The sequence below is a fragment of the Schistocerca piceifrons genome, unplaced genomic scaffold (assembly GCF_021461385.2).
Source record: "Schistocerca piceifrons isolate TAMUIC-IGC-003096 unplaced genomic scaffold, iqSchPice1.1 HiC_scaffold_2171, whole genome shotgun sequence".
NCBI lineage: Eukaryota > Metazoa > Arthropoda > Insecta > Orthoptera > Acrididae > Schistocerca > Schistocerca piceifrons.
The window spans coordinates 2,489,403-2,509,269 of NW_025728088.1; the positions used below are offsets into that span (position 1 = coordinate 2,489,403).

Consider the following 19,867-nt stretch of genomic DNA (forward strand, 5'->3'; position numbering starts at 1 on the left):
ACTCAAAAATTTAAAACTTCCCAAATATTTTTGTTTGTAAGGAAGAAATAATCTCCTGCTACGAGAATCGTTTTCGTTATTACAGTTACAAAGTTATGCATGTTACAGGAACATGTTGTTGACCATTTTCAGTACATCAGCAGCACCGCAATTTGAGCGAGTACTATATTTGTTATAGTTGCAGAAATAGCGAGGTTCAACAAATAACGTACAAGATAATTTGTTATGCACACCACATCCCGCAACTGTGAGTTGCCTTGGTAGTTAGTAAACACAGCTTGACAGTAACGAATAGTATATACAATATTATCGGAGAAACAGAGCGAGAGTTAGAAAGTGAAACACCGCTTTGCAAACCTTTCTTTTTGAAAAAAGTTCTGTAAAGCATGTCAACTACGCACACAATAATTCAATTAATCGGTATTCAAACATGGGTTGTTAAGCAATTTATATAGAACTATCGTATAGTACATACATCATGTGTGTTCATTTATCGTGTTGGCAATGCTAGTATTCAAATGTTTTCTCACACTCCGTTGTCAGGACAATAACGCTGAAAGCATTTGAAATTTATCAATTTTCACTCTAGCAGAAGGTAGTTTCGGACTTTGCCGATTATTACAAATGAGGCCTTATCACTGAAGTTTGTAACATCCGATATCAGCGGATAACTGCCATTGTGAGCATTATCATGTTACATACCCTTTACATAAAATATATTAGTAATTCTTAAATTTAGTTACAGACCATATATTGACCTTAACCATGCATAACAAGAAGTAATATGTTCGGAAGTATTCTCACCTGAAAAGCTATCAATCATGTACTGCAGAGTGAATCAGCCAGTCTACTCATTTTTATTTCCGCTTACTGGCAGATTCCCCCTCCTGCACAGGGCTAGTGATGACATCGCGTTCCTTTAACTGTCGCCCGTCGTTAAGCCATCCACAAGGAAAGTGAAGGCAAAAAATCTTGCATTCGCATATTGTTGCACAGTGCTAGGAGGTAGTGTGTTGAACACAAAAAATCGTGGCTGGTGCGGTGTGAGCGTTGGGGTGGATGTGGATTTATTTATTTATTTCGTGTTCCATAGATCCATATGGGAACATATCCCTGGATATAGAACGAGTCAAGGTTTTTACAGATTATTGTTTTGTGCACATATACATTGATCTTATCATTAGATTAAAGAAACTGTGAAGTTTACCATATACCCTTAATATTAGTTAAGATACAAGACATCTGAAAGAATATACAGTCATACATAAATTTGGGTATTGTTCTTAAGTTATACAGGCGTCATATACAGACATACATAAATTTGGGTATTGTATTAAGTTACACTGTACTTACGGAGTATGATTAATCAATTGTAAAGGTCACACAGTAAGTTTTAAGCACAAACAAGAGATTTTGCTAAGAAATTCATCAGTACTGTAACAAGACTCATCTAAAAGGAACTGCTTCAGATTTTCTTTAAACGTTGGCATGTTTCCAACCAGTTCTTTAATGAGCGGTGGGAGGGCATTAAAAATCTTGGTGCCACTGTATAAAACCCCCTTCTGGACCATGTTTTTCGTTTTTAGCTCATAATGGATATCCAGTTTTCTTTGGGTGTTATAACTGTGGTATGATTTTCAATAAGATGCTATTTTTTGAAACAAAGCACATCAGGGAAAAAATATATTGGGCAGGTGTTGTAAGGATTTGTAGAGCTCTAAACAGATCCCTGCACGAGTGCCTAGGGTGTACTCCACACATAATTCTGATTGCTCGCTTCTGTGCATGGAACATTTTTTTGCTATTGGTTGATTTTCCCAAAATATTATACCATAGGCCATAAGTTGGTGAAAATAGCTAAAATATGCAGTTTTTATTGTGCTCATTTCCCTAGTGTCTGAAATTATTTTTAAGGCAAATGTTGCTGAGCTTAGCCTTTTGCACAGATCTTGAATATGGTGGTGCCACTTTGCTATCTATATGCAGATCCAAGAATTTGGAGGACTCAACCTTCAAAATCTCGTGCTCACCCATTTTTAGGTTCATTTCATTAGTAACATTTGTGTTAGAAGAGAAGTGAATGTAATTTGTCATTTTTAGGCTGACTGTAAGGCCACTGGTTTCAAACCATTTTGTCAAATCTGCAAAAGCTTTATTTACAGCCTCATTTGACATATTCCCTGAGAGATTATTAACTGATAACATGGTGTCGTCAGCAAACATGAGTATTTTCCCATATTCTGTACATAGTGCTAAGTTATTTATAAATATTAGAACGAGCAGTGGGCCCAGTACTGAGCCTTGAGGTACTCCTGCAGTAATGGAGCCCCATTCTGAAGATACCTGGCCACCATGCAGTCCTTCCACGATTACTTTCTGCTTTCTACCACACAGATAGGATTCAAGCCACGTGCCTACGGTTCCACCCATTCCTAGGGTCTTGGCTTTACTCAAGAGAATATGGTGACTTAAACTGTCAAAAGCTTTTGACAGGTCACAAAATATTCCAACCGTCATCATATTATTAATTATGGCTTCCATAACGTTGTCAACAAAGGCATGTATTGCATCCACGGTTGATACCCCTTTCCAAAAGCCAAACTGGCTACTGCTGAGGATATTATATTTACTAAGATGCTCAACCATTCTGCTATGCATCAATTTCTCTAGTACCTTGGAGAAAACTGAGAGTAATGAAATTGGTTTATAGTTTGTAGCCTCAGTCTTTTCTCCCTTTTTATAAATTGGTCTTATAAGCCCATATTTTAGCCTGTTGGGAAAAACACCTTCTTCCAATGATGTATTACTAATATGGCAGAGGACTGTACTTATTTCTTTACAACAATATTTCAGTAACTTGCTGGAAGTGTTGTCAACTCCAGCATAATTTTTACATTTTAAAGACAATCATTTTTTCTAATTCTATCACTGTAGTTTTTCGAAGATGCTTCTCATCTATTTTGTTAGTTAAGGTGTTATGCAAGTATTCTGTAGCATTCTTTACAGAACCCTGGCATCCCATTTGGTTGGTGACTGTTAGGAAATGATTGTTAAAGATATTAGCCACCATTTCGGGAGCATCCACCGAAAGGCTCCCAGTTCTTAAGCTAATCACTTCTTTGGCAGACAGGCTTTTCCCTGTCTCGCTTTTAACATATTTCCATATGGTTTTCATTTTGTTATTTGATTTGTCAATTTCCTTTTTTTAGATACATACTTTTAGATTTCCAGATCACCTTCCTTCATATTCGTTACCTGTGTGTTATTTTTTCTCCAACAAATCGAAAACCTCGGCTTCTGGCGAAATTGTTCTCCAGTGCAAAATTACACTACATTCAATTTCCTACAAAAAGGGACTGTACTTTTCTTCCTCTTGGACCAATAATTTGGAACGGGTTAAAAACAACTATTAAATTGTGTACCATATCTAACTGCAGTAGAGGCATACTAATGGATAAATTGTGTTCCAGGGGTGAAACAGGCTGGGCTGTGGGAGGTGTGTGGAGTAGAGTGTGAGTGAAGGTAGCTCACTGCACTGTGTTTGTGCACTTCCCACCTCCATAGGTCTACAAATCTGAAGGTGGAGCTGGTGATCCTCCACTCTATCTCGTCCACTGCGTCACAAGAAGCAACTACAGAGTATATCACAAACTTATATGGCCCCTCTGTAGTGCACTATATGAATCACTGCCGACACAGTGCACAGACACGCTCGAGGAGGGTTTAGTTTGCACAACGTGCATTAACAATACATGGAATGCGAATGTAAGGTACCAATAACACTAATACAGGTAATGAATATGAACAGAATCTACTTTAATCTCTGCATACTGTGCTACACTGCTACAGGAGAAATTGGTTCTTTATGGTTCTGTTCAGAAGACGTAGTGTTCTTCTAAGAAAGATCACTTCCACCATTGTGAGTACTGCTCACTTCTCTGTTTACAGACAGGCTGTAACTGCCCTGTGTTTCGTGTCCACTTATCTTTTGCTGATAGACAAAATAGCTTTGGTGAACTTGTGTTTAATATAATCCATTATGGAGTCGAGGTAGCAGTTTTCGTTATACTGGTTATCACTGTTAACATTCAACCGCGATTCTTATACATATATTTTAACAACGCGTTTCAAGATATGATGATGAGAGCAGTGTCTCTTGAAACGCGTTGTTAAAATATATGTATAAGAATCGCGGTTGAATGCTAACAGTGATACCCAGAACTTGTGTTTATATAGTGAAGTTATTTCCTGTTTGGAAAGGGAGTAGGCCTATTTATTTGAAGGTGTTAAGTGAGCTATTATGTTGTCAGTTACTTATGTGTTGTTGGTGGGAAAGGGACTGGACTGTAAAAAGTGGCACCCTGCTGCTGTGTATTGTAAAACCGTGTAATTGTGTTTTAGGCACTTGGTGGTGAATTAATGGATGACTAAAAATGTTACTGCACTTCTCTCCCATTAATTGTGTTACAGGTAGACTGCATAAATATTTTCCATTCATAATTCATGAATTGCTGCATTTGCAAAGTGGGCTGCACCGAGTGGAACCACTTAACGCACATCCACAGTACATCTTCCGAGATAGGTGTGGCTATGTCTGATGGAATGTGACTGTTAATATTGAAGTCTATAACAGTTATCTGCTGTAACGCATTGCTTGACTTATGTTGAAATATCTGAACAACTGTTATAGTCTTGGTGACCTACTTTTGTTGCAGTGGATTAAGCCTCTGAGCCTCATCGTATTTTTGGAGAACTGAAGCAGGGTGATGCATTTGATAACCCTCGTGCTGTGAAAAGTATTCCAGCTTGTGACAATGAAATCTATGATGTCCTGTACATATTGACAGTGTGTCCTATTTGGAAGAGTCTCTTCAGCGTGGTAGACAATTGACAGTTCCATCTGTTGAACTTTTTTACATGATATGAGTAGCGCACTCAACAACTGCAAATAAGTACCCAGTAAACTGAAAATAACTCCACTGTGTAAACATGAGTTCAATGAAGCTATTCTGTCCATTTGCATAATACAAATGGACAGGAAATGCTGGGGAGCAGCACCTGTGGTGGGGGAAGCTGCCTTTCCCGTAACGGATCACTAAGAATCAGTTTCTCCTCTTGCAGTGTAGAACATTGTGCAGAGATTTACATACATCCAGTTCATGTACATTCCCTGCATTAGTGTTGTTAGTAACTTGTATCTGCATTCTGTGTAGTGTTAACTCATTTTGTGCAAAATAAACCCTCCCCGCGGACATCTGCACGCTGTGTCACCAGCGATTCGTGTGGCGTATTGTGGACGGAGAACTTTGTGATGTACCCTGTAGTTGCTTCTTGTGATGTAGCGAGGGGGATCACCTGCTTAACCTTCAGTTTGCTTACCTAGAAAGGAGGGAAGTACATTAATTTTTTACCATTGGAACAATATTTTTAGTGCCGTAATTTGCAATTTTTTTCATCCTCTGCAAACTATTAGTCCTAGAGAAAAAGTGACTAGAACCTTTTTTGGCAGGGAAGTGAATGCAGGTTAATTTTGTATTGGGGAAGAATTTCCCCAGGATCCGTTGTTTTTGAGTCATTCAAGAACAAAAATAAAAAATTACCTTTAAACCTACCCCCACACCAATGCTCACACTCCACAGGTCAGGGTTTTTAGTACAATGTTTGTGACAATATATCCTAGAACTGTGTAAAACTTTGTGACTACGTGACTTTTCCCCTAATTTTCTTTCATTGACTGGACTAAATGTTAGTGTTTGGAACTGACACAGATAGTGAAGGGCTTCATCATCAAAGGTAGTGTTGAGATGTGTATGTAAGTAAACTGGTTTTCAGAATTTTTGGTGTTACCGTTGTTTGTATTTTTGCACGACAAGGCATTTAGCGACAGCTGTAAACAGAATGGCAGAAGAACCTTTTGAGAGGACGGAAAAGAAACCCGAGCTGTCAGCATTACCTCCCCTGAAATGTAAGAAACTGGTGGATTCCAAGACAAAATTGTGGAAAATGGAGACATCTTCAAATAACAGAAAGAAATAAAGGCTGAAGAGGCAGGATCACAGATGTCAGATGAAAGTTACCGCAAAAAAGGTTAAGTTGGAAAAGAGTGAAAATGAAAATGGATGCTTGTGCAGTGACTGAAGTTGAAGTCATAAATTGAGGATGATGGTGAGTAGTTCATATAATGTGTAATGCTACCTACATTTGAACTGTTGGCCTAAAGTGCACTTACAGTATACTTCAGGCTCTTGAGTTGCATGCTGCTGTTGGCAGATTGTATATCTCTGTTTAGCAATGGAGCTGTTAAGGAGCACTTAACTGTGCTAACAACACATTAAAGAACCATGTAGGCCTACTGTATACAGATTGTCCACATTGTGTAGCTATTTAGATTGAGGTGTAGTTTCTTAATAGATGGCTAATGTGCTACTCAGTATCAAAAAGTAATTTGTGTTTTTATCTTATCGGTTTTGTTTGAAATGCACAAACGAGGAGCCACAGTTAGTTGCTTGAACCTTTAACATTAAAGTCCTGTTGCATTATAAGGGAAATATATTTGCTACCAGTGAATGTTAATTTTTATTCCACGCACTCTCCGTTGACATTCTTAACTGCAAAAATAACAGTATTGGAGAATTGTACATAAATGTGTTGTCAAGGCAACACACTTCTAAAGACCAAGAGTAAAAGAAGTCAGATACAATGCACACTTAAAATTTACATTCTTCATTTGCCAGAGGAAAACTTCAGAATTGGGTGGTTGCTTTTACCAAACGATGCAGAACATTGAAGTTGTAGGTTGCCTCTTTTGCTATTTAACCACTGTATGCACTTGAATCTGTAATGAAAAATCTGTTACCTGGTGCCCTTTTGTGAGACTTACATTCATTTCTTTTTTTGTGACTCTTTATTATGTTGTATTTTAAATGTAGGCATACTTTGTGGCCTTCAGTCCAAAGGATGGTTTGATGTAGCTGGTTTGATACTAGCCAATCATGTGCAGACCTCTTAATCTATGTATAAATACTGCAGCTACATCAATTTGAACCTGCTTACTGTGTTCGTGACATGCACTACCTGTACAATTTTTACTCCCCCCCCCCACTTCCCTCCATTAACAAATTGTATTTGCCACAATGCCTCTGGATGTGTCCTATCAACTGATCCATTCCTTTCGTTACACTGTGCCACAAATTTCTTGTCGTCCACAACTCTTTTGTGCATGGTGGGCACGTGACCCCGAGCTCATGCAACTCTCTTTCCTTTCTGGGCTGCGTGCCTTCCCTTTCCACATCCCTTCCTGTCCCCGATCCTTCTCCTCCCCCCCTCCCCCTTCCCCTTCCCCTTCCCCTTCTCCTTCTCTTTGGGAGTCTGTTTTGCGCCTACATCCAGAGATGGACACTTGTGAACGAATGAAGTGATTTCTCTTCTTTTATCTCTACAATGTAACATATCTGCCCTTACTTTGCCCTTCTCTTTTCTCGATTCTTCTCTTTCCCTTCTTCTCAGCTGCAGCGCTTGAGAATTCTTCTCTACTTTCCTTTTCTTTCTTTCCTCCCTGTGCCTGTCTGAAGACCAACCCACGCGTAGCCGGTGACGGGGTAACGGGTAATTCCCCACCCCAGATAGACAAGTAGGACACGTACGTACCCCCTGGTAAAGGCCAGGCCCGAGGAGGGGCGGTTACCCGAGTTGGTACTTTCCGAACGTGCCAATCGGTCCTTCCGTCCGTTTCTCGGGAGGTGTGGCCTGAGGTGTACACAATCACCTAAGGCGGGAGTGCCCTCAGAGAGGGCTCCCACTAGGAAGGAGAACGCCATCAGAGACGCCAGTAATCGTGGTGGATACTTTTGCAATGGTTTCTTCTAATTCTAAAACTTCTGCCCACAAGAGAAAGCTAGACGAGTCTCAGCCACGGACAATTCTTCTGTCAGTGCCAAAGTTCCTAGTCATTTCTCAGTCTGACGAAGGTCGAGACTTCTCGACAGTCGACCCTTTCATTATTCAGAAAGGTGTCAATGCAATTGCAGGTCCTGTAAAGTCATGTTCCTGGATACGAAATGGCACTTTGTTGCTAGAAGCAGATAGTGCCCTCCAGCCACATAAATTGCTTCAAACTACGCTGCTACACACCTCCCCTATCCAGGCGGGAGCGCACCGTACTTTAAGCTCATCACGTGGTGTGGTTTATACAAGATCACACAACGGATTATCAAATGAGAACATTAAAAATTACCTGTCTGATCAGGGAGTAATGGCCGTACAATGAGTCACGAAAAGGGTTGAGAAGGAATTGGTGCCGATCCGCACTCTCTTTTTGATGTTTGACAGAGTTCAACTTCCATTGAACATTAAAGCAGGATATTTTCAGTTCATGTTTACCATCCCCGACCCTATGCATTGCTATCGGTGTCAGAGGTTTAATCACACCAGCCAGTCATGTTCCAATATGGCCAAATGTGTAACCTGTGGCAGGGATGCCCATCAGGGTGCTTGTCCACCTCCATCCCAGTGTTGCATCAACTGTATGGGCGACCATGCTGCTTCCTCTATAGATTGCCCCATTTTCAAAGACAAACGGTTATTTCAGGAAATCAGAGTGAAGGAAAAGGTGTCGATCTTTGCTGCTCGAAAGTTATTCGCCAGTCGAAAGCCAACTGTGCCTCACGCAGGTAAATACAGCACTGTCCTTGCCTCTCCTCGGCCAACAAAGGAGGCGGCCACGCAGACTTGTGATCTCACCTTTAGTGCCACGGTCGTCAGATCGGCCAGTGCAAAGATCACCCCTTCAACATCCCCACTCTATGGCTCACCCTTCATCGGGCTCTGCTAAATCACAAGCCCCAAAATCAGACACCCAGACTTCCAAAAAAGAGCCTACTCGTGAAGATTTTTTACGTACCCCGACTTCACAACCGTCGATCCCTCCCTCATCTCAACGTCCTGTTTCCAAGAAGGCTAATTAGAAACCCAGTTCCTCTCCTTCTCCGCCACAGCATGTCTCATCTACAGCACCACCTGGCGGTCACCGCGATTGGCCGTCTTCTGTGTGGCCCAGGCGCACTGCTGGCGGCCGATCAACCGGCCGATTGCTGGTGGCAGCAGCTGCTGCCGAACAACCTATGGATCGGGATCTTCTGCCTTCGGCTGAATGCTGTTCCACGCTGTCGGTCACTGGCTCTGAGCAGTCGTTGAGTTGACGGCAACCTTGGTCACATTCTTCCCTTTTCTGTCCACCCGATGTCCATTATCCATTGGAATATCCGTGGCATTCGAGCCAGTTGGGATGAATTGTCGATCCTCTTATGATCCTACTCGCCGGTCATCTTCTGTCATCAGGAAACAAAGCTGCATCCCCGCGATCACATTGTTTTTCCTCATTTTAAGTGAATCTGATTTGATCTCCCCTCTGTTGATGGCACTCCAGCATATGGAGGACTCGTGACTCTTCTCCATGTTCCTTCCAAACTGTTGCTGTCCATCTTTCCCTTTCTGGATACACCTTCTCTCTTTGTGCTGTATACATCCCATCGTCCACACCAATGGCAAGAGCTGATCTCCCTCATCTTCTTCGTCAGCTTCCGCCCCCCTATTTGCTGGTTGGGGACTTCAATCCCCACCACCTAGTTTGTGGACCTCTGCGTCCTTGTCCGAGAGTCTCCCTGTTGATTGACCTCTTCCACCAAGTGGATGTTGTTTGCCTCAACGCTGGGGAACCTACATTTTTGTGTGCCTCCATGTCAGCCTACTCATTTGGACCTTTCGGTCAGTACTATTCAGCTAGCTTGGCACTTTGAATGGTTCCCTCTTGCCAATAAATACTCGAGTGACCATTTTCCATGTGTCCTTCGATTACAGCCACAATTGCCATCTATGCGCCCAAGACACTGGAAGTTTTCTTAAGCCGATTGGACGCTTTTCTCCTATCTAGCAACATTTGATGACCGTCAATTTCCTAGCATCGATTATCAGGTCACTCGTGTTACAGAAGTTTTTCTTACAGCCACAGAATGTTCGATACCTCGTAGTTCCCCTTTGCCCCAGTGCCCCCCAGTTCCTCGGTGGAACGAGGTGTGCCATGACGCGATACGCGAGTGGAGACGTGCTCTTCGTGTTTGCCGCCATCATCCTACGTTGGCCAACTGTATCTGCTATAAGCAGTTACGTGCGCGATGCCTTCACATCATATACGACTGCAAGAAGGCAAGCTGGAATTTCTTTAGCAGCTCATTTAATGCCTTCACTCCCTCATCAATTGTTTGGAGTCAATCCGACAGATATCCGTCACTTCCAGTTTTCCCCCAACCTCTGGGCTAACTGTCATGCAGGATACCTTAGTGTACCCAGTCGCAATCTCTAAGTCATTGGGTCAACACTTTGCTGAAATTTTGAGCTCTTTGAATTACCCACCAGTCTTTCTCCTGAAGAAATGGGTTGCGAAAGAGGGACCAGCAACCTCTTGCTTTTTCCTCTCAATATCGTGAAAGGTATAATGCCGTTCTTTCTATGCGGGAACTCAGACATGCATTCTCCTCCTCTCGCTCTTCTGCTCTGGGAGCAGATGGTATCCACGTCCACATGTTGCTGCATCTATCATACCCTTGTCTGTGCAACCTCCTTCGCCTTCATAATCAACTTTTGTGTTGACAGTACCTTTCCCAGAAAATAGCGGGAAGCTATTGTCATACCTGTTCCGAAACCTGGAAAGGACAAACATCTCCCCTCCAACTATCGCCCAATCTCTTTCACGAGTAGTGTTTGTAAGGTTTTGGAGCATATGGTAAATAGCCATTTAGGCTGGTGGCTGTGGTCCCAAAACCTTTTAACAACAGCCCGATGCGGTTTCTGAAAGCATCGTTCGACAGTTGACCATCTTGTTGCTCTGTCCACTTATATCATGAACAATTTTCTCAGCAAACACCAAACGATAGCTATATTTTTTGATACGGAGAGGGCATACGACACCTGTTGGAGGACAGGCATCCTCTGCACGCTGTTCTCTTGGGGCTTTCAAGGTCGGCTACTCCGTTTCATCCGTGAATTTATGACAGAGCACACATTTGAGGTGCAGGTGAACACTACTCTATCCCGTACTTTCTCTCAAGAAAAAGGGGTGCCCCAGGGTTCCATGCTAAGCGTTGTACTGTTTGCCATCACCACAAATCCAATTATGGATTGTCTACTTTCTGATGTCTCGGGCTTCCTCTTTCTCGATGACTTTGCAGTCTACTACACCTCTCAACAGACCAGCCTTCTCAAATGACGTCATCAAGGATGCCTCGATTGCCTCCATTCGTGGAGCATCAAAACCAGTTTCCAATTTTCTCCCAGTAAGACTGTCTGTGTAAATTTTTGGCGTGGTATGGAGTTTTATCTGCCATCTTTACATCTAGGCCCTGTTGACCTTCCATTCACAGATGTCGCCAATTTTTTGGGACTTATGTTTGACAGAAAACTGTGCTGGTCTTCCCACATTTCATATCTTTCGGCTCGCTGTCTGCGATCCCTCAACACCCTCTGTGCTCTGCTCCTGGGCAACGGACAGAGTGATCCTCCTCCGCCTATGCTGCGCCTTACTGTGCTCAAAATTGGACCATGGAAGCATAGTTTACTCCTCTGCACAGCCGTCTATTCTTCAGTGTCTCGACTCTGTCCACCACCGTGGATTGCATTTAGCATCTGGAGCTTTTTACACCAGCCCCATGGAGAGCCTTTACGCTGAAACTGCTGAACCTCCGCTGTCCGATCAGTGAGCTGTCTGAGTCATTTTGATAGTCATCTGTCTTCCATGCCTGCTAATCTGACCCGTGTCCCCCCCCCCCCCCCAACGCCTCTTTGAATTTAGGGTATGCAGGCAACCCTTCCTCTCTGCTGCCACCAGGAGTCCACTTCCGTCAACTGCTACATTCACTTTCCTTCCAATTTCCTAAAACCTTCCTGACAAATAGGAGTACGCTGCCACCTTGGCCCCACCCCTGGACATGCCTTCTCTGTGACCTTTGTCAGCTTCCCAAGGATAGTACCCCTCCCCTAGTTTATTGTTGGGCATTAGCTGCTCTATGCACACAAATCGAGGATGCCACATTTATTTACACTGACGGCTCCAAGACCACCTTTGGTGTCAGGAAAGCCTATATTATTGACGACACCCCTATTAAATTTCAGTTTCCTGACCAGTGTTCAGTTTTTACTGCTGTTCTCCGTGCTGTCCAATACATCTGTTGCTGTCAGCGGATACAGTATATTATATGCTAGTATTCGCTGAGCTCTCTTCTCAATCTCCAAGCTCTTTATCCTGTCCACCCTCTGGTCCACCAGATTCAGGCCTGCCTCCATATGCTCCACTTGGGGGGAATCTCTGTGGCATTCCTCTGGATCCCAGGGCATGTTGGTATATGTGGAAAGAGGCAGCCCATATAGTGGCAAAGGTTGCTCTCTGTATTCCTCAGCCCGCCGTTTGCACGGTTCCGTTTGCTGGTCTACAGAGCATTTTATGTTGTTGTGTTACTCTTTTATGGCACACTCATTGGTCTGCACTTCAGGATAATAAATTGTGGGTCATAAAACCTCTTCCCTGTGCTTTGACCTCTTCCGTCTGGCCCTGTTGTTATGAGGAGGTAACTTTAACTTGACTCTGGATTGGGCATTGTCTTTTTAGCCATTGAGATCTTTTAAGTGGCGCTCCTCCTCTGCTTTGTCCCCACTGCTCTCAGTCGTGGATGGTGAGACACCTGTTACTTCAGTGCCCCTATTTTAAACCGCTTTGTGCCTGTTTACAGCTGTTTCCCGATATATCTTCCATTTTAGCAGATGACTCGTGCTCAGCTGATCGTGTCCTTGAGTTTATAAGTGTGAGTGAGATGACATTGGTCATTTGAAACTTTTTTTGGGGAAAACAACCCCCTCTTCAATAGCACTTTTCTAAGATTTCCTTCTGTTTTTTTAGTTTTCCTCCTCATTAAGTTTCGCTCCCATTGATGCTGATTTCAATTCCTGTTTTATCCTTCACTAAGTCACAAATGGGCGCTTATGACCATAGCTATTTTGTGCACTGAAACTTTTTTTAATCGTATTGACCAACTAGGATCATGTTAACAACTTCAGTTCCTCATCTTCCTTTGTTATTTTCTATTTTTCCAGTATTCCCTCATTTTCTCTCCATAAAGTCTCTTCATTTCTTCTGTCCATGTTGTTCCCCATATTTTATTTCTTCTGCTTTGAATGCCTCCCAAATTTAGTATTTTATTTTTAAAACAGTTTCTTTCTGCTATTTCTGGTTCTTTAATGTTGTTTCTTTGTAGATCTTTCCTTACTACTGTAATCCATGCTATTGTCGATTTCTTCTTTCAGAAATATAGCAGTATTTGCTTTGTTAGTTTATTTCCATCCATTCGGTAGAGGTGTCCAAAAAAGGTTAATCTTTGTGTGGCCATTACTTCATATATTTTCTTTATATTTTTGTAGATCTCCTCATTACTTCTTATATTCCAACCATCTGCAGTTTTTATTGCAGTTGTTATTTTTCTAATAATCCTTCTTTTGAGAACCTCTAATCTGTCCATCTTATAGTTCATTTTTAGGCATTAAGATCCATATAAACATTCTGGTCGAACCAGTGTGGTGTGGGGTTTTAGTTTTGTTTTTCTAGATATACATTTCTTGTTGTAAATATTTTTGGTCAAACCCTATGCTCTTTCCATTTTGTTAATCCTTACATCTGTTGCAGATTTTTGTAGTCCATTCTGTTGAATAGTCTCCCAAGATATGTATATTTATTTACTCGCTCTATTTTATCTATTTGTTTTGCTGTGAATTTTGGCACATTTTTTATACTTGTCATGAATTTTGTTTTTTTCCAGCCGAAATTTTGAAACCGGTTCTGTTTGCTATTTATTCCAGAAGGTTTATCTGAAGAACAGCTTTTGTCAGGTTTTCTGAAAGTATTGCAAAATCATCCACAAAAGCCAAGCAGTTTACCTTAATTCCATTTGTTTTCCTTCCCAGATTCATTGGTTCAATTTTGTGATTTGTTTAGCTCCGAATTTCAGATCCTTACAGTTTTTTCTAGAACACAATTAAACAGTAAATCACCTTATTTTATTTTTATTTTGTAAGTTCTTATCACCAAACCTCAAAATTTTTATTTCTTTTCCCGAAACTTTAATTTGTTCAGAAAATTTTTCTTTGGTTTCCTGTACTGCATGTTCATCATACAGTCCAAATGATAGGTATAGGCCACAACCCTGTCTCACTCCCTTCCCAACCAGTGGTTCCCTTTTGTGCTCCATGACTCTTATAACTGCCATTTGGTTCCTGTAGAAATTCTGAATAGCATTTCACTTCCTGTATTTTACCCTTGCTTCTTTCAGAATTTAAAAGAGTGTATTCCAGTCAGCAATGTCAAAAACTTTCTGTAGGTTTACAAATCATATAAGTGTAAGTTTGCCTTTCCTTATGCAGTCTTTTAAGATAAGTCACAGGGTCAGTATTGCCTTGCCTGTCCCTACATTTTTCTGGAAATCAAATTGATTTTCCCCAAGGTAGGCATCTACCAGTTTTCCATTCTTCTGTAAATAATTTTTGTTAGTATTTTGCAACTATGACTTAGTAGCCTGATAGTTTGGTAACATCCACACCTGTCAGCACCTGCTTTATTCGCAATTGGAATTATTACATTCTTCATGAAGTCTGAGGGTATTTCGCCTGTCTCACACATCATGCATGCCAGATGGAATAGTTTTGTTGTGGCTGGGTTTCCCAAAGCTATCAGCGGTTCTGACAGAATGTTGTCTACTCCAGGGGCCTTGTTTCGCCTTAGTTCTTTCAGTGCTCTGTCAGTCTTCCCGCAGTATAATGTCTCCCACCCCATCTTCATCAGCATCCCCTTCCCTTTCTACAATACTGTATTCAAGTTCATTTCCTTTGTAGAACTCATCTATATATTGGCTCCACCTTTCAGCTTTCCTTTCTTTGTTTAGTACTGCTTTTCCTTCTGAGCTCTCGATATTCAGAGAGCTGCTTCTCTTTTTGCCAAAGGTCTCTTTAATTTTCCTGTAGGTGGCATCTATCTTTCCCTCAGTTATGCAGGCTTATAACGGCTTGCATTGTCCTCTAGCCATTCCTGCTTAGTCATTTAGCACTTTCTGTCAATCTCATTCTTTAGACATCTGTATTCCATTGCACCCAGTTCATTTGCTGCATTTTATGTTTTCTCCTTTCATCATTTAAATTCAGTGTCTGCTGTGTTATCCAAGGATCCTAGTAGCCCTTCGTTGTTTGCCTATTTGATCCCCTGCTGCCTTGACTATTTCATCTGTCAAAGCTACCCATTCATTTTCTGCTGTTTCAGTCAAAGGTTGCCTAATTCTCCCTTTGAAACTCTCAGTAATCTTCGGTTCTTTCAACTTATCCAGGTTCCATCTCCATAATTTCCTATCATTTTGTGATTTATTGAGTTTTAATCTACAGTTCATAAAAAATAAATTGTGGTCAGAGCCCACATCTGTCCCTGGAAATGTCTTACAGTATAAATGTGGTTCCAAAATCTCGTGTCTTACCATTATGTTAGGTGACACATTTGAGATGTTGGAAAAGTAAAGCACTATATACAAGAAAGTGTGCAAACTTGTTGCTTATTAGCAGCACATACATGTGGAGGGGAGGATGGACTTCGTGTCTGAAATTTGTCACACAGCACATTAGCTCTCAACATGTCGGTCACTGCAAATGGGGCACATATTGTGCCTCGGGGGTGTGCAGCATTCCTGGAGTGATTTGATAAAAGGCTACTGTAACATGACTCTGTAGGTCAGTCAGATTCTGCGGTTTTTATGGAAATAATGTTGATGTTAGGCCGGAATATTAAAGGCTGTGGGAGGGGTCTACCAAACCCACACTGGCGATAGTTGAATATCTGAATATCTGGTTTAATTGTCCTCACACAATGACATCCAAGTGTGCTGGAGCACCATCCTGTTGATAGACATCGATGTCCAGTATCCCATCTTTCTGTAATTGATAAATGACATACTGGTCAATTATTTCCAGGTGATTGAGAGCACAAACAGTCTCCTCCACAAGAAAGAATGGGCTGATAACACTGCACCGACACCTGAAAACTCCCTGGGTCTCTACAACACTCGAAAATTTTTTAGGCCACATGCCACATTGACTACGTTGTTGCTTTGTAACAACCATTTTCACTTACAAGGTAGCACACTCAGCGTGTGTTGACTGTTGTCACCTCTGTAGGTTGTACAATGTGCTTCTGACATCTGCTGTTTGCACTGTGAACTAGGTGCTGACAGCTTGCCTCACAAAGCATGGTCATTCATTGTTAACTCGCCCCATTTTCATGTACATTGCAGAAAATCGCTTGGAGATTTATTCACTAACTTAATAAATATAATGCAATACTCTTATGACGTCTTAGACGGATCACCCTATACAATCAATCTGAAACTTGCCATTGTCTCCAGGTCTCTTGCACATATACAACCTTCTTAGACGATTCTTAAACCAGATTACAATGAAATGAACACCCTTAGCTGCTTACAGGCATTGACATACGTCAACGGGGACAGATGAAAATGTGTGCCCCGACCGGGACCTGAACCCGGGATCTTCTGCTTACATGGCAGATGCTCTATCCATCTGAGTCACCGAGGACACAGAGGATAGCGCGACTGCAGGGATTTATCTCTGGCACGCCTCCCGCGAAACCCACATTCTCAATGTATTGTCCCGCACTACATTCGTCGGGGCACACATTTTCATCTGTTCCCGTTGATGTATGTCAACGCCTGTAAGCAGCTAACGGTGTTCATTTCATTGTAATTTCATTCTAATGAGCTGCACGGTCACCGATGGTATCTGTTCTTTCGGACATGTCCGAAAGAACTGATACCCTCTTAGTAAATCTTAAAATTTTGCACAGGACATAAAATCACTGCTAACATCTGGTTTATCAGGCACATTTCTTTTTCATACCTTTCCCTGTCCATGTTTTTCTACTATTTTTCCTTCTCTTCCCTTTCCTACTATACCAAATTGCATGTTTGAAGGCACTGTACACTCTCTAAACTAAATGTTTTTATTTTCAGAAGCTACACGAAAAAGCTCTCAGCTCTACAGTCCGAGTCTGACCGACTTGTCCGACGAGCCACTGTCGGCGGCACTGCGATCGCAGGCCCCTCACGGTGTGTGCTTACTCAGGCAAGTGTCGTGGGGATTTGTTAATGTAGAGGCTGACTGTACGCTGTAGGTGTCTGCAGACTTCCATCATTAGAGGAACAGTTCTATGAACAGTACATGCCATTCTCGGGAGTGTGGACCACTTCGTTGGTTACTCGAGTTCCTCATCTGACCCCAGAACTGTCATTTACTGCAGCTAGGCATTTAGCACTAATAAAATGTGAGTTACATAAAATGGAAGTGTCCGACATATCAGCAGCCGTGAAGATATGAAAATTTAAAGGTATCTCCATTTTGAGCAGTACAAACTTTAGAATTATTATTCTAATTTGTTAATCCTGTGGTGTAGTCCACGTACTGTGTGAAAGTGACTTGTCAACATATGATCGAAGAACATTTATTATAAACTTTCCTGGTGATCTCAGTGAACTGCATTTGGTAATATCAAGACCTATGAACTGGTTAAGAGACTTACTCAGTTATAAAACTTTTGTGCCTGTGTTTGTTTATATTATCCATTATATGTATATTTAACCAATTGTATAAGAAATCTTTAAATAAGAATGTAAAATGACTGTGTAAACTTGTGACTAGTAATAATTGAAGGTTATTGGCAACGAAATGTTGTTGTAAGCTTGTAGTGTATCTTACGGAATATGCCCATGACACAGGCAAGTCCTAGGAGCAATACACATTGGGTTCAGAGCTGGCTAGAAATAACTTTTTCAGTTATTTTGAAATTTAACTTAGTCATCTGCCAGAATGCCTATGGTGTTGGGGGCTAGAATAAATCTGCAGTAACTCATTTTCTGTTGTAAAAGGCAAATAAAAGGTGTCTTATACCTAGCGAAGGTTTTACGTTGGTGAATCAACTGTTATTGAGACGACCTTTCCATCAACCTTTTTGCTTAATTATACATGGATCTTCTTAGGGTTTGTTGTACACTTTTCTAAATTTCAAAGAAGTATGGGTTTTCTGGGTAAGGACACCTTACATGTTGTGTAATCTATCCACCATGTGCTATGATCTCCTGCATCTACTATTAGAGTGGATTTACGTCTGCACCTGAGATCCAGCACAGTACGAGGGCAGTTCAATAAGTAATGCAACACATTTTTTTTCTGAAACAGGGGTTGTTTTATTCAGCATTGAAATACACCAGGTTATTCCCCAATCTTTTAGCTACACAACACTATTTTTCAACGTAATCTCCATTCAATGCTACGGCCTTATGCCACCTTGAAATGAGGGCCTGTATGCCTGCACGGTACCATTCCACTGGTCGATGTCAGAGCCAACGTCGTACTGCATCAATAACTTCATCATCTGCATAGTGCCTCCCACGGATTGCGTCCTTCATTGGGCAAAACATATGGAAATCTGACGGTGCAAGATCGGGGCTGTAGGGTGCATGAGGAAGAACAGTCCACTGAAGTTTTGTGAGCTCCTCTCGGGTGCGAAGACTTGTGTGAGGTCTTGCGTTGTCACGAAGAAGGAGAAGTTCGTTCAGATTTTTGTGCCTACGAACACACTGAAGTCGTTTCTTCAATTTCTGAAGAGTAGCACAATACACTTCAGAGTTGACCATTTGACCACGGGGAAGGACATCGAACAGAATAACCTCTTCAGCGTCCCAGAAGACTGTAAGCATGACTTTACCGGCTGAGGGTGTGGCTTTAAACTTTTTCTCGGTAGGGGAGTGGGTGTGGCGCCACTCCATCGATTGCCATTTTGTTTCAGGTTCGAAGTGATGAACCCATGTTTCATCGCCTGTAACAATCTTTGACAAGAAGTTGTCACCCTCAGCCACATGACGAGCAAGCAATTCCTCACAGATGGTTCTCCTTTGCTCTTTATGGTGTTCGGTTAGACAACGAGGGACCCAGCGGGAACAAACCTTTGAATATCCCAACTGGTGAACAATTGTGACAGCACTACCAACAGAGATGTCAAGTTGAGCACTGAGTTGTTCGATGGTGATCCGTCGATCATCTCGAACGAGTGTGTTCGCACGCTCCGCCATTGCAGGAGTCACAGCTGTGCACAGCCGGCCCGCACGCAGGAGATCAGACAGTCTCGCTTGACCTTGCGGCGATGATGACACACGCTTTGCCCAACGACTCACCGTGCTTTTGTCCACTGCCAGATCACCGTAGACATTCTGCAAGCGCCTATGAATATCTGAGATGCCCTGGTTTTCCGCCAAAAGAAACTCGATCACTGCCCGTTGTTTGCAACGCACATCCGTTACAGACGCCATTTTAACAGCTCCGTACAGCGCTGCCACCTGTTGGAAGTCAATGAAACTGTACGAGACGAAGCGGGAATGTTTGAAAATATTCCACAAGAAATGTCCGGTTTTTTCAACCAAAATTGGCCGAGAAAAAAAATGTGTTGCATTACTTATTGAACTGCCCTCGTAGTTAATCCATCATAGGGGAGTGGAGGGGGCAGGGGTGGTCATCGTGCACCCTCTTTGGTCACACTCTGGTGGTGCTCAGACCATCTGTACCAAAGGAGGACAAATATTTATCAAGTGCATACAGTAATTGTATACAGTGTCTTATAAATAATTTTTCATCAAGGTTACATACATTATGCAAGTACCATGTAAATAAACAAAGAATGTCTTTCAATAGTCATATTTAACTGTGCATTTCACAGTTGCAGTAATTA

At 41.9% G+C, this 19,867-nt stretch overlaps 1 long non-coding RNA gene across 1 annotated transcript; it reads left to right on the plus strand.

Annotated features, from left to right (window-relative positions):
- Positions 1-546: 546 nt before the first annotated feature.
- Positions 547-18,001, plus strand: LOC124742186. The gene is made up of 3 exons (XR_007010210.1): positions 547-679; positions 5,874-6,165; positions 17,100-18,001. It is a non-coding gene; the product is annotated as an uncharacterized LOC124742186 (long non-coding RNA).
- The last annotated feature ends 1,866 nt before the right edge of the window (positions 18,002-19,867 follow it).